At 38.6% G+C, this 6,464-nt stretch overlaps 1 protein-coding gene across 1 annotated transcript in view; it reads left to right on the plus strand.

Annotated features, from left to right (window-relative positions):
* The window catches only part of ca8 (carbonic anhydrase VIII), a 33,304-nt gene extending 29,772 nt beyond the window's left edge, over window positions 1-3,532 (plus strand). Inside the window, exon 9 of the mRNA XM_035671292.1 lies at window positions 883-3,532. The gene's annotated coding sequence lies outside the window, so the exon portion shown is untranslated. The remainder of the gene's footprint in view (window positions 1-882) is intronic.
* Window positions 3,533-6,464: the final 2,932 nt, after the last annotated feature.

The following is a 6,464-nucleotide window of genomic DNA, read 5'->3' on the forward strand; positions in this document are numbered from 1 at the left end:
GCTGCCATGCCACACTGTAACTGAGCTGGTGATGATGCTCTCGACTGTACATCTGTAGAAGTTGCTGAGGATCTTGGTTGACATGCCAAATTTGATGGAAATGTACGTACACACACTTGGAACATTATCGTTATTTAGCCAAATAGTCACATGCTATTCCATCAGTTGGGAAACAACACAAACACAGGGGCTTTACATTGGTAAGCTGCAGCCTTTTTTCATGGACAAACTGTAAGCTACTCTGTACATTTACTGCCAGATTGACAGCTTCACTGCTCTCCTTTTGCTTTGCATCGCTCACATTCACCATCATGCTGCTTGCTCATCCATACACCAACTATGCACACAGAAAGGAGGATATGATGGGATGGCGTTCTTGATGCATTTCGTGAGCTGACCACGCGCTGGTTCTGTGGGCTGCCATTTTTGAGAGATTAAAAAAATTAACCAGTGTGTGAGTGCATAACCAGGCTAATATACTGTAGCTTGAGGAAATACATAATATTACAATCATTTTCCTGTAAGTCTGAAAAGGTAATGGAATCTTATTTAGGCAGAGGATTTATGTTCATTTGACTGATGACTGGTATGTATTTATGTGCCCACCAGGTTTTATCCTGCACTGCAGATGGAAATATCATCAACACCTTTCTCTGGAGTAGCTTTGCTACAGTTGATGGTTTTTTCTGCAATCTGAATGAAGTGGAAAAGTTGTAAAACGTCTAATTTAACACACCGTAGTGTACAGGATACAGAAACACTGGAGCAATAAAAGTTCTCTCTCTTTTCAACATTCCCCTCTTTCTGAAGTTATACTCCGCTGTAGAGCACATCTGGTTTCTCTTTTCTTTTAATATGATCCATATTTCTCTGTCGTTACAGGAAAGAGAAAGAAGAGGTGTGAAGAAAGGAACGGAAAGAGAGGGAAAGAGAGAGAGACAGAGCAAAAGTTGATGTGCTTATAGATCAGCTGCAGACTGAAGGTGGACAAAGAAACTATTGATCTCACACCCTTACTGTGCGCTTTTGTGTGTGTGTGTGTGTGTGTGTGTGTGTGTGTGTAAGTGTGTCTTCTGCATAACCTCTCCCTGTCTTATTCTTACTGTATCTGTGAGAGTAGCATCCTCCATGAGCCTGAGTGTGTACTGTAGGTTAATGTTGAGTATTATTGTGCAAATGTGTGTGTGTGTGGGATCAGATTAGATGATAGGAGGATTTACAACGGGCTCTGCTGTAAAAACAAGAGGAACCATGAACCAACAACAAGATGTCCCTGAACACACACACACACACACACACTGACACACATTTAAACTTAACTGCACTGACAGAAAGAGTGTAACAGAGACACTGAAACACACAGCTTCACACACTCAACATACACACACGTGCTGCATACATATTATGTGCATACACCTGAGGCTGGTGTATTTCTAACTGAGTATTTTGTTTTGAGTTAGTTGAATGTGAAATTGAAATCAACATGAAAGGGAAATATCTAAAAACTACAGATAAAACAGAAAGATAAACAGAGCCAAATTTCTATAGATGAATTTGAACTGTAGGAGGAAGTAAAACAATCCGCCATTATTGTGGTTGCACCTCTCTGGGCAACCCTCGTACAACACTGTAACATATGTAAATGATTTCACTTTATAAGCATTCCTGCCAAGTAATCAGTCCAAGAGACGCTGTAGCAGCTGTTATATGTAGAAAATATCATCAAATGCCATTAAAATAAAGGTTTTATACAACACTTTTCAGTAAAATGTAGTCATCCGCTGCTCCAACAACAAGCAGAAAGTAAAAGCCACAAGCTTCTGCTCCAGGAAATCTTTTTTTCTTTCCTAAACTCTGTTATTGTTAAATCCTTATGTTTCGGTCACTTTATGTGATGAATGAAAATGATTGGATTGTTGGATTTCAGATCAGTAGGGGGTGCCAACAAAAGTATGGTTTTAACAAGATCTTTTTTTTCTTTTTTTTGGGGGGGGGGAATAACTGACTGTAATATTACTTCTGAAATGTATTAGTAATTAGTTACACCACTAGTTACCGAGGAAAGTAATATTATTAGAGTTAAGCAATCCCAGCCCAGAGCCAAAAGTCACATAGTGTAGGAACAGGGCACAGACACTCAAAATCAGTGTAGCCTCAGAAGGATTTTGAAGCTGTTATTTTAAAGCAGAAAAAGTGACATACTGTTGGTGCTCAGACAAAAAACTGTTAATCATGGTCATGTTAAACCAAACATTTCTGCTTTCACTGTCAGTGTGAATGTGTTCAGTTCCACTCTGCCACTGCAGTAATGGCGCTTGAACATACTCTCTACAATGCGCCAGATTCATCTATAGAGTAACTTAACGGTATAGTATTTGCTAGCTTTATGTCAGCCTATTAGAGAATATACATAGTGTGTAGAGGTATTGAGTTGGTGGTTGGGTTCACATTGATTTCCATCTATTAAAGTGGTTTAATATGGTTTAATATTTACTTTTTAATGAGTATGTTAAGACTGTTTAAGTTATATTCTGGTGTTGAAGTGAGCGCAGCAGTGTATGAGCACTCCATGGGGGGAAAATCTGAAGTCAGCTGCTGATTGAACCTCCCACCATACACTCAGAATGGGTTTAGTTCACATTACATCAATTTTGACATCTCACATGTACACACCTGACCTCTAACTGCTCAACAGTCACATATCAAACTGATAGAAATGTTTTGCTGCATCAGTGTCCTGCTCATCCAAAGCCTTGTGAATTTTAATCTGTGCGTTGCTTGCTGTGTTCATCATTAGTGTTGATGGTCACATACACACTGTACAAGTAAATGATTACAAATCAAATAGACATTTTCCTGTTCAAACTGGGTGAATACACAAACTGAAACTACAGTCTACATGTTGAATATCACTGTTTGTCTTTAGTGGCTGCATCATTTTGGACTCTCTGCAGATTCTCTATAAGTGTTGATTGCAGTCCAATCAGATATGGTCCAGTTATTCTTATCTGTATCATTAATAGTGTTCATGTCACTGTCTTTATTATCTGTGTGTCAGAACAAGTAGTCATTGTGTAAAGAATTTAATTCTGAACACTTTTCATCTTTTTTTCTTTAAATAAAAATGTTCAAATGTAGATGACAGTGAATGTCTTCACAAAATATGGACTATTAGCAGCTGCAACTCCCATTAACATCAGTGCTCCACTGCTCCCAAGTACTGCTTTAGAAAGTGGGAAGAGTTACAAGCACAGCTTTTATGTGTGTGTGTGTGTATATCAACCCCATTTATACCTGGCATTCAAATGCTGTCTGTATCTGACATTATCTGGATGAGGTGCATAAATGCATTGGGATCAGAATGTGATTGAGTCAGCCAGACCCCATTTGGAGACGGTCAGGCTCAGATTGTGATTGGATCTCAGCCAGGTGTTAATGACATCTGTACAGCTTTAAAGCTTGAACACATTCTTAAAGGTCCACTGTGTAACATTTAGGAGGATCTATTGGCAGAAATGGAATATAATAGTTCATGAGGTTACGCTATCACGCTTGAACTCATCAAGGAACTCTGCTCGTATGCGCAATATTCATAGGTATAATCACCTGAATATAGGAATTGTTATGTTTTTGTTATCTTAGGATGGAGGACCACCATGGACAAACCAAGATAATTTGGGGGAATTTTGTGTTTTTCACAAGTTTTGTGGCCCTAGTTCCACCTACACACTTCCCATTCTCATTCCCAAGTTGTCAAATACAGACGTGGGTGGTGAGTTGCAATCTGCAATTTCATCACTAGATGCCACTAAATCCTACAAGCTGTACCTTTAAGAAAAAACAACGGCCTGAAGGGTTGCTGCCTCTTACTGCTAACTCAAGAAAGCCCATCAAATACTACAACAAGTAGCCATTGCTAGCAAGTCTTACCTTGCAAAAAGTGATCTCAATATGACTGATGTCTATTTGTGGCATTGCCTGACCTGGGCTGCATCACGTCTGTTGCAACACGTTCTCATCCCAGCTCATAAGAAACTGCCTTTATTTTGTCACGCCCCTTTTGGTTTAACACAGAAGGTACCCTTGTGGCATTCAGATTATATGTTAATACCAGGTGTAAATGGGGCCACTTGTGTGTGTGTGTGTGTAGTCTCTTAAGGTAGTGTTTCTGACAAACTGAGCTAAAATAAACTGTGACAACTGATGACTGTTACTGTAAAGCAACAATAAACTACAACACTGACTTAGTAAAACACTGAAGTGAAATGGTGATTTTGGTGATTGGTGACTTTTCTACTTTGAACCAAGAGAAACAGTAATACTAATAATACTGTTATTAAACATATGTCTGATGCTATTCTATATTTTTCTTATAAAGCAACAATGAAAATACCCAAACCAGCAGTGAATGTATCTGCTAACAAGTGTATCAAACCCTGATATATGTTCTTCCTCTGTGCCATAGAGCTCCATTGTTGTCCAAAAATAGTGAGTCACACTGTGGCACTGGGTCACATGTTCCTTTGCTACCATGAACACATACACTGTACTTTATTTTGACTCAATCCCGCATACACCGTCCTGCTGCCCCAAANNATGTGGATTAATCCGCTGCTGAAAATAGTCCCCAGTAAATGCACTTTTCTCCTGTCTGACTAGTGTTTGATAAAAACTACAGTGCCCAGCTGTTTTAGGAAATTACCGAGCCTTTTAAAGAAATGTAAAAAAATCGGGGCCACAGACAGTGAAGGGAAGTCAGAAAAGAGATGGTATAATCCATTATTTGCTTGGTCTTTTCATGGAATTACTTAAATAAATACTATAAATACTAAAAATACGGAGTTAACACCAGCCTTATCCTTTGAGTGAATACAAAGGATTAGCTGATTTGAATACATGTTCTGTTCAGTCAGCTGTGTCTGACCAGGTAATACAAGCGCACCTTAGTGTTGTTCAAATATTTGAAGCCAAATTCTTGTGGATGTATCAAGGTGTGGTTGTTTGATCTCAGGATGACAGAGGCTGGTGTTTGCTCTGTTTAATCTACTCAGACAAAGTTAGTGTTCTATTTCAGTCATCTATAGGTATCTGATGTCCTCTGCTCTGCTTCAAATATTATAAAGCACAATAGTTATATGAATTACCAAGACTTTATTCATTAGTATACATTCACAAATTACTTCAGCTACTGTTTTCAGTCATTCTTTACATCTTTAAAAATCCAGGTTTTCCTTGTTAGAAACATTTTGTTGTTTTGCCTTCAAAAGACAACATTTGGGTACCTCTGACTTTCTGTCTAATGAGGCAGAAGATCCCATAAAAAACTTCACTAAGAAACCAGTTTTACAGCCAGTGAAGCAGCCAACTTCTCCTCAGGGGTCGTCAGTGAAGTGTAGGTCATATCCAGTGTCAAGAATTCCTTTGACATGACTGAGCCATGCTAACAGGAGAGCTAGTACAGTGTTAAGGACTGAGTGACTGTCCTCATCAGATATGGATGGATGCCATGTGTCTTTCCAAAAATATCAGAAAAATTGGTATTAAAGGGAGAAAATCTACAAATGCAAAAACCATAAGTGGTTATTAAAAAATGCTATATACAATATATACTTTACTATATAATGTTACAATGTGATGTTCTTTAACTGACCTCTGCCAACACCAAGCTCTTCTCTTCACACTTGTGAAGACTGAAGGAATAATATGTTACTGTGCCTCCCTCTGCTGTTAAAAAGAGGCATCACAGCACACACTGATCACTTCTGAAAAACTAGTGACAGAATGCAACAAAAAATGTTTCAGTTTTACAGTTTCATTTCAGTTTACTGATCTACACTACTAGTTCAGCAAATAATTCTGTCTAATTCTGTCCCACAAATATAGATTTGGTTAAGTTGATGTGAACTCAGGGCAGTAAGAGGGGAAAAAGGGGAAATTGTAAGCTATTTTGAACCAAATTACTCACCATTACATATTATTTCTTCTTTCTTCTTGGACCCCCATCCTTTTGTCTTCACAAATGTAGAGAGAAGAGCTTTGTATAGGCAGAGGTCAGGTAAAGAACATCAAACTCTTCCTGGGGTCTACAAACCAAAACATACGTATAAAACAAAACACAACACGTGTAAAATGTAGCCCCCTCTCCTGAAAATCATTTTTGTACACAACGTCAAAAGTGTACCGCTTCCAATCTACACTAACTGCTGGCTAAACCAACTACTAGCTAATGTTGAAGTGAATTTCCATTTTCCCTGCACATAAATTATAACACCAGAAAAGAAAGTAGAACGAAAATATGGAGCTGAAGGGAAAAACGATAGCCAGGAGGCTAACGTTACAGTTAATGTTACTAGCCAAGAGGCAGCTAGCATCAATGTGCCACCTGTGTGTGTCAGTGCCTAGTCTCTCTCAGTTTACATGCATGTGTTTATGGTGAAAAGAGCGTGAGCATGTGTTGATATGAG

The sequence above is a fragment of the Morone saxatilis genome, unplaced genomic scaffold (genome assembly GCF_004916995.1).
Source record: "Morone saxatilis isolate NCDOM2014 unplaced genomic scaffold, NCSU_SB_2.0 Contig23, whole genome shotgun sequence".
NCBI classification, from domain to species: domain Eukaryota; kingdom Metazoa; phylum Chordata; class Actinopteri; family Moronidae; genus Morone; species Morone saxatilis.